We start from the raw sequence: 10,054 nt of genomic DNA on the forward strand, positions 1-10,054 counted from the left end.
TATGTTTTATATGAACATAAACATCAGTTAGTCAGTGAGCTCCCCTTATCGTCATATGTTTTATATGAACATAAACATCAGTTAGTCAGAGAATTCCCCTTATCGTCATATGTTTTATATGAACATAAACATCAGTTAGTCAGTGAACTCCCCTTATCGTCATGTGTTTATATGAACATAAACATCAGTTAGTCAGAGAGCTCCCCTTATCGTCATATGTTTTATATGAACATAAACATCAGTTAGTCAGTGAGCTCCCCTTATCGTCATATGTTTTATATGAACATAAACATCAGTTAGTCAGAGAGCTCCCCTTATCGTCATATGTTTTATATGAACATAAACATCAGTTAGTCAGAGAGATCCCCTTATCGTCATATGTTTTATATGAACATAAACATCAGTTAGTCAGAGAGCTCCCCTTATCGTCATATGTTTTATATGAACATAAACATCAGTTAGTCAGAGAGCTCCCCTTATCGTCATATGTTTTATATGAACATAAACATCAGTTAGTCAGTGAGCTTCCCTTATCGTCATATGTTTTATATGAACATAAACATCAGTTAGTCAGAGAGATCCCCTTATCGTCATATGTTTTATATGAACATAAACATCAGTTAGTCAGTGAGCTCCCCTTATCGTCATATGTTTTATATGAACATAAACATCAGTTAGTCAGAGAGCTCCCCTTATCGTCATATGTTTTATATGAACATAAACATCAGTTAGTCAGTGAGCTTCCCTTATCGTCATATGTTTTATATGAACATAAACATCAGTTAGTCAGAGAGATCCCCTTATCGTCATATGTTTTATATGAACATAAACATCAGTTAGTCAGTGAGCTCCCCTTATCGTCATATGTTTTATATGAACATAAACATCAGTTAGTCAGAGAGATCCCCTTATCGTCATATGTTTTATATGAACATAAACATCAGTTAGTCAGAAAGATCCCCTTATCGTCATATGTTTTATATGAACATAAACATCAGTTAGTCAGAGAGATCCCCTTATCGTCATATGTTTTATATGAACATAAACATCAGTTAGTCAGAGTGATCCCCTTATCGTCATATGTTTTATATGAACATAAACATCAGTTAGTCAGAGAGCTCCCCTTATCGTCATATGTTTTATATGAACATAAACATCAGTTAGTCAGAGAGATCCCCTTATCGTCATATGTTTTATATGAACATAAACATCAGTTACTCAGAGAGATCCCCTTATCGTCATATGTTTTATATGAACATAAACATCAGTTAGTCAGTGAGCTCCCCTTATCGTCATATGTTTTATATGAACATAAACATCACTTAGTCAGAGAGCTCCCCTTATCGTCATATGTTTTATATGAACATAAACATCAGTTAGTCAGTGAGCTCCCCTTATCGTCATATGTTTTATATGAACATAAACATCAGTTAGTCAGTGAGCTCCCCTTATCGTCATATGTTTTATATGAACATAAACATCAGTTAGTCAGAGAGCTCCCCTTATCGTCATATGTTTTATATGAACATAAACATACATGAACATAAACATCAGTTAGTCAGAGAGATCCCCTTATCGTCATATGTTTTATATGAACATAAACATCAGTTAGTCAGAGAGATCCCCTTATCGTCATATGTTTTATATGAACATAAACATCAGTTAGTCAGAGATCTCCCCTAATCGTCATATGTTTTATATGAACATAAACATCAGATAGTCAGTGAGCTCCCCTTATCGTCATATGTTTTATATGAACATAAACATCAGTTAGTCAGAGAGATCCCCTTATCGTCATATGTTTTATATGAACATAAACATCAGTTAGTCAGAGAGATCTCCTTATCGTCATATGTTTTATATGAACATAAACATCAGTTAGTCAGAGAGCTCCCCTTATCGTCATATGTTTTATATGAACATAAAGATCAGTTAGTCAGTGAGCTCCCCTTATCGTCATATGTTTTATATGAACATAAACATCAGTTAGTCAGAGAGCTCCCCTTATCGTCATATGTTTTATATGAACATAAACATCAGTTAGTCAGAGAGATCCCCTTATCGTCATATGTTTTATATGAACATAAACATCAGTTAGTCAGAGAGATCCCCTTACCGTCATATGTTTTATATGAACATAAACATCAGTTAGTCAGAGAGCTCCCCTTATCGTCATATGTTTTATATGAACATAAACATCAGTTAGTCAGTGAGATCCCCTTATCGTCATATGTTTTATATGAACATAAACATCAGTTAGTCAGAGAGCTCCCCTTATCGTCATATGTTTTATATGAACATAAACATCAGTTAGTCAGTGAGCTCCCCTTATCGTCATATGTTTTATTTGAACATAAACATCAGTTAGTCAGAGAGCTCCCCTTATCGTCATATGTTTTATATGAACATAAAAATCAGTTTGTCAGAGAGATCCCCTTATCGTCATATGTTTTATATGAACATAAACATCAGTTAGTCAGTGAGCTCCCCTTATCGTCATATGTTTTATATGAACATAAACATCAGTTAGTCAGTGAGCTCCCCTTATCGTCATATGTTTTATATGAACATAAACATCAGTTAGTCAGAGAGATCCCCTTATCGTCATATGTTTTATATGAACATAAACATCAGTTAGTCAGAGAGATCCCCTTATCGTCATATGTTTTATATGAACATAAACATCAGTTAGTCAGAGTGATCCCCTTATCGTCATATGTTTTATATGAACATAAACATCAGTTAGTCAGAGAGCTCCCCTTATCGTCATATGTTTTATATGAACATAAACATCAGTTAGTCAGAGAGATCCCCTTATCGTCATATGTTTTATATGAACATAAACATCAGTTAGTCAGAGAGCTCCCCTTATCGTCATATGTTTTATATGAACATAAACATCAGTTAGTCAGAGAGATCCCCTTATCGTCATATGTTTTATATGAACATAAACATCAGTTAGTCAGAGAGATCCCCTTATCGTCATATGTTTTATGTGAACATAAACATCAGTTAGTCAGAGAGATCCCCTTATCGTCATATGTTTTATGTGAACATAAACATCAGTTAGTCAGAGAGCTCCCTTTATCGTCATATGTTTTATATGAACATAAAGGTCAGTTAGTCAGAGATCTCCCCTTATCGTCATATGTTTTATATGAACATAAACATCAGTTAGTCAGAGAGCTCCCCTTATCGTCATGTGTTTTATATGAACATAAACATCAGTTAGTCAGAGAGCTCCCCTTATCGTCATATGTTTTATATGAACATAAACATCAGTTAGTCAGTGAGCTCCCCTTATCGTCATATGTTTTATATGAACAAAAACATCAGTTAGTCAGAGAGATCCCCTTATCGTCATATGTTTTATATGAACATAAACATCAGTTTGTCAGAGAGATCCCCTTATCGTCATATGTTTTATATGAACATAAACATCAGTTAGTCAGAGAGCTCCCCTTATCGTCATATGTTTTATATGAACATAAACATCAGTTAGTCAGAGAGCTCCCCTTATCGTCATATGTTTTATATGAACATAAACATCAGTTAGTCAGTGAGCTCCCCTTATCGTCATATGTTTTATATGAACATAAACATCAGTTAGTCAGAGAGCTCCCCTTATCGTCATATGTTTTATATGAACATAAACATCAGTTAGTCAGTGAGCTCCCCTTATCGTCATATGTTTTATTTGAACATAAACATCAGTTAGTCAGAGAGCTCCCTTTATCGTCATATGTTTTATATGAACAAAAACATCAGTTAGTCAGAGAGATCCCCTTATCGTCATATGTTTTATATGAACATAAACATCAGTTTGTCAGAGAGCTCCCCTTATCGTCATATGTTTTATATGAACATAAAAATCAGTTTGTCAGAGAGATCCCCTTATCGTCATATGTTTTATATGAACATAAACATCAGTTAGTCAGTGAGCTCCCCTTATCGTCATATGTTTTATATGAACATAAACATCAGTTAGTCAGTGAGCTCCCCTTATCGTCATATGTTTTATATGAACATAAACATCAGTTAGTCAGAGAGATCCCCTTATCGTCATATGTTTTATATGAACATAAACATCAGTTAGTCAGAGAGATCCCCTTATCGTCATATGTTTTATATGAACATAAACATACATGAACATAAACATCAGTTAGTCAGAGAGATCCCCTTATCGTCATATGTTTTATATGAACATAAACATCAGTTAGTCAGAGAGATCCCCTTATCGTCATATGTTTTATATGAACATAAACATCAGTTAGTCAGAGATCTCCCCTAATCGTCATATGTTTTATATGAACATAAACATCAGATAGTCAGTGAGCTCCCCTTATCGTCATATGTTTTATATGAACATAAACATCAGTTAGTCAGTGAGCTCCCCTTATCGTCATATGTTTTATATGAACATAAACATCAGTTAGTCAGAGAGCTCCCCTTATCGTCATATGTTTTATATGAACATAAACATACATGAACATAAACATCAGTTAGTCAGAGAGATCCCCTTATCGTCATATGTTTTATATGAACATAAACATCAGTTAGTCAGAGAGATCCCCTTATCGTCATATGTTTTATATGAACATAAACATCAGTTAGTCAGAGATCTCCCCTAATCGTCATATGTTTTATATGAACATAAACATCAGATAGTCAGTGAGCTCCCCTTATCGTCATATGTTTTATATGAACATAAACATCAGTTAGTCAGTGAGCTCCCCTCATCGTCATATGTTTTATATGAACATAAACATCAGTTAGTCAGTGAGCTCCCCTTATCGTCATATGTTTTATATGAACATAAACATCAGTTAGTCAGAGAGATCCCCTTATCGTCATATGTTTTATATGAACATAAACATCAGTTAGTCAGAGTGATCCCCTTATCGTCATATGTTTTATATGAACATAAACATCAGTTAGTCAGTGAGCTTCCCTTATCGTCATATGTTTTATATGAACATAAACATCAGTTAGTCAGAGAGATCCCCTTATCGTCATATGTTTTATATGAACATAAACATCAGTTAGTCAGTGAGCTCCCCTTATCGTCATATGTTTTATATGAACATAAACATCAGTTAGTCAGAGAATTCCCCTATCGTCATATGTTTTATATGAACATAAACATCAGTTAGTCAGTGAACTCCCCTTATCGTCATGTGTTTATATGAACATAAACATCAGTTAGTCAGAGAGCTCCCCTTATCGTCATATGTTTTATATGAACATAAACATCAGTTAGTCAGTGAGCTCCCCTTATCGTCATATGTTTTATATGAACATAAACATCAGTTAGTCAGTGAGCTCCCCTTATCGTCATATGTTTTATATGAACATAAACATCAGTTAGTCAGTGAGCTCGCCTTATCGTCATATGTTTTATATGAACATAAACATCAGTTAGTCAGAGAGATCCCCTCATCGTCATATGTTTTATATGAACATAAACATCAGTTAGTCAGTGAGCTCCCCTTATCGTCATATGTTTTATATGAACATAAACATCAGTTAGTCAGTGAGCTCCCCTTATCGTCATATGTTTTATATGAACATAAACATCAGTTAGTCAGTGAGCTCGCCTTATCGTCATATGTTTTATATGAACATAAACATCAGTTACTAAGAGAGATCCCCTCATCGTCATATGTTTTATATGAACATAAACATCAGTTAGTCAGAGAGATCCCCTTATCTTCATATGTTTTATATGAACATAAACATCAGTTAGTCAGAGAGATCCCCTCATCGTCATATGTTTTATATGAACATAAACATCAGTTAGTCAGAGAGCTCCCCTTATCGTCATATGTTTTATATGAACATAAACATCAGTTAGTCAGAGAGCTCCCCTTATCGTCATATGTTTTATATGAACATAAACATCAGTTAGTCAGTGAGCTCCCCTTACCGTCATATGTTTTATATGAACATAAACATCAGTTAGTCAGTGAGCTCCCCTTATCGTCATATGTTTTATATGAACATAAACATCAGTTAGTCAGAGAGCTCCCCTTATCGTCATATGTTTTATATGAACATAAACATCAGTTAGTCAGTGAGCTCCCCTTATCGTCATATGTTTTATATGAACATAAACATCAGTTAGTCAGAGAGCTCCCCTTATCGTCATATGTTTTATATGAACATAAACATCAGTTAGTCAGAGAGCTCCCCTTATCGTCATATGTTTTATATGAACATAAACATCAGTTAGTCAGAGAGATCCCCTTATCGTCATATGTTTTATATGAACATAAACATCAGTTAGTCAGAGAGCTCCCCTTATCGTCATATGTTTTATATGAACATAAACATCAGTTAGTCAGAGAGATCCCCTTATCGTCATATGTTTTATATGAACATAAACATCAGTTAGTCAGAGAGCTCCCCTTATCGTCATATGTTTTATATGAACATAAACATCAGTTAGTCAGAGAGCTCCCCTTATCGTCATATGTTTTATATGAACATAAACATCAGTTAGTCAGTGAGCTTCCCTTATCGTCATATGTTTTATATGAACATAAACATCAGTTAGTCAGAGAGATCCCCTTATCGTCATATGTTTTATATGAACATAAACATCAGTTAGTCAGTGAGCTCCCCTTATCGTCATATGTTTTATATGAACATAAACATCAGTTAGTCAGAGAATTCCCCTATCGTCATATGTTTTATATGAACATAAACATCAGTTAGTCAGTGAACTCCCCTTATCGTCATGTGTTTATATGAACATAAACATCAGTTAGTCAGAGAGCTCCCCTTATCGTCATATGTTTTATATGAACATAAACATCAGTTAGTCAGTGAGCTCCCCTTATCGTCATATGTTTTATATGAACATAAACATCAGTTAGTCAGAGAGCTCCCCTTATCGTCATATGTTTTATATGAACATAAACATCAGTTAGTCAGAGAGATCCCCTTATCGTCATATGTTTTATATGAACATAAACATCAGTTAGTCAGAGAGCTCCCCTTATCGTCATATGTTTTATATGAACATAAACATCAGTTAGTCAGAGAGCTCCCCTTATCGTCATATGTTTTATATGAACATAAACATCAGTTAGTCAGTGAGCTTCCCTTATCGTCATATGTTTTATATGAACATAAACATCAGTTAGTCAGAGAGATCCCCTTATCGTCATATGTTTTATATGAACATAAACATCAGTTAGTCAGTGAGCTCCCCTTATCGTCATATGTTTTATATGAACATAAACATCAGTTAGTCAGAGAATTCCCCTATCGTCATATGTTTTATATGAACATAAACATCAGTTAGTCAGTGAACTCCCCTTATCGTCATGTGTTTATATGAACATAAACATCAGTTAGTCAGAGAGCTCCCCTTATCGTCATATGTTTTATATGAACATAAACATCAGTTAGTCAGTGAGCTCCCCTTATCGTCATATGTTTTATATGAACATAAACATCAGTTAGTCAGAGAGCTCCCCTTATCGTCATATGTTTTATATGAACATAAACATCAGTTAGTCAGAGAGATCCCCTTATCGTCATATGTTTTATATGAACATAAACATCAGTTAGTCAGAGAGCTCCCCTTATCGTCATATGTTTTATATGAACATAAACATCAGTTAGTCAGAGAGCTCCCCTTATCGTCATATGTTTTATATGAACATAAACATCAGTTAGTCAGTGAGCTTCCCTTATCGTCATATGTTTTATATGAACATAAACATCAGTTAGTCAGAGAGATCCCCTTATCGTCATATGTTTTATATGAACATAAACATCAGTTAGTCAGTGAGCTCCCCTTATCGTCATATGTTTTATATGAACATAAACATCAGTTAGTCAGAGAGCTCCCCTTATCGTCATATGTTTTATATGAACATAAACATCAGTTAGTCAGTGAGCTTCCCTTATCGTCATATGTTTTATATGAACATAAACATCAGTTAGTCAGAGAGATCCCCTTATCGTCATATGTTTTATATGAACATAAACATCAGTTAGTCAGTGAGCTCCCCTTATCGTCATATGTTTTATATGAACATAAACATCAGTTAGTCAGAGAATTCCCCTATCGTCATATGTTTTATATGAACATAAACATCAGTTAGTCAGTGAACTCCCCTTATCGTCATGTGTTTATATGAACATAAACATCAGTTAGTCAGAGAGCTCCCCTTATCGTCATATGTTTTATATGAACATAAACATCAGTTAGTCAGTGAGCTCCCCTTATCGTCATATGTTTTATATGAACATAAACATCAGTTAGTCAGTGAGCTCCCCTTATCGTCATATGTTTTATATGAACATAAACATCAGTTAGTCAGAGAGATCCCCTTATCGTCATATGTTTTATATGAACATAAACATCAGTTAGTCAGTGAGCTCCCCTTATCGTCATATGTTTTATATGAACATAAACATCAGTTAGTCAGAGAATTCCCCTATCGTCATATGTTTTATATGAACATAAACATCAGTTAGTCAGTGAACTCCCCTTATCGTCATGTGTTTATATGAACATAAACATCAGTTAGTCAGAGAGCTCCCCTTATCGTCATATGTTTTATATGAACATAAACATCAGTTAGTCAGTGAGCTCCCCTTATCGTCATATGTTTTATATGAACATAAACATCAGTTAGTCAGAGAGATCCCCTTATCGTCATATGTTTTATATGAACATAAACATAAGTTAGTCAGAGAGCTCCCCTTATCGTCATATGTTTTATATGAACATAAGCATCAGTTAGTCAAAGAGATCCCCTTATCGTTATATGTTTTATATGAACATAAACATCAGTTAGTCAGAGAGATCCCCTTATCGTCATATGTTTTATATGAACATAAACATCAGCTAGTCAGAGAGATCCCCTTATCGTCATATGTTTTATATGAACATAAACATAAGTTAGTCAGAGAGATCCCCTTATCGTCATATGTTTTATATGAACATAAACATCAGTTAGTCAGAGAGATCCCCTTATCGTCATATGTTTTATATGAACATAAACATCAGTTAGTCAGAAAGATCCCCTTATCGTCATATGTTTTATATGAACATAAACATCAGTTAGTCAGAGAGATCCCCTTATCGTCATATGTTTTATATGAACATAAACATCAGTTAGTCAGAGTGATCCCCTTATCGTCATATGTTTTATATGAACATAAACATCAGTTAGTCAGAGAGCTCCCCTTATCGTCATATGTTTTATATGAACATAAACATCAGTTAGTCAGAGAGATCCCCTTATCGTCATATGTTTTATATGAACATAAACATCAGTTACTCAGAGAGATCCCCTTATCGTCATATGTTTTATATGAACATAAACATCAGTTAGTCAGTGAGCTCCCCTTATCGTCATATGTTTTATATGAACATAAACATCACTTAGTCAGAGAGCTCCCCTTATCGTCATATGTTTTATATGAACATAAACATCAGTTAGTCAGTGAGCTCCCCTTATCGTCATATGTTTTATATGAACATAAACATCAGTTAGTCAGTGAGCTCCCCTTATCGTCATATGTTTTATATGAACATAAACATCAGTTAGTCAGAGAGCTCCCCTTATCGTCATATGTTTTATATGAACATAAACATACATGAACATAAACATCAGTTAGTCAGAGAGATCCCCTTATCGTCATATGTTTTATATGAACATAAACATCAGTTAGTCAGAGAGATCCCCTTATCGTCATATGTTTTATATGAACATAAACATCAGTTAGTCAGAGATCTCCCCTAATCGTCATATGTTTTATATGAACATAAACATCAGATAGTCAGTGAGCTCCCCTTATCGTCATATGTTTTATATGAACATAAACATCAGTTAGTCAGAGAGATCCCCTTATCGTCATATGTTTTATATGAACATAAACATCAGTTAGTCAGAGAGATCTCCTTATCGTCATATGTTTTATATGAACATAAACATCAGTTAGTCAGAGAGATCCCCTTATCGTCATATGTTTTATATGAACATAAAGATCAGTTAGTCAGTGAGCTCCCCTTATCGTCATATGTTTTATA

Source organism: Haliotis asinina, chromosome 14 (genome assembly GCF_037392515.1).
Source record: "Haliotis asinina isolate JCU_RB_2024 chromosome 14, JCU_Hal_asi_v2, whole genome shotgun sequence".
Classification (NCBI taxonomy): Eukaryota; Metazoa; Mollusca; class Gastropoda; order Lepetellida; family Haliotidae; genus Haliotis; species Haliotis asinina.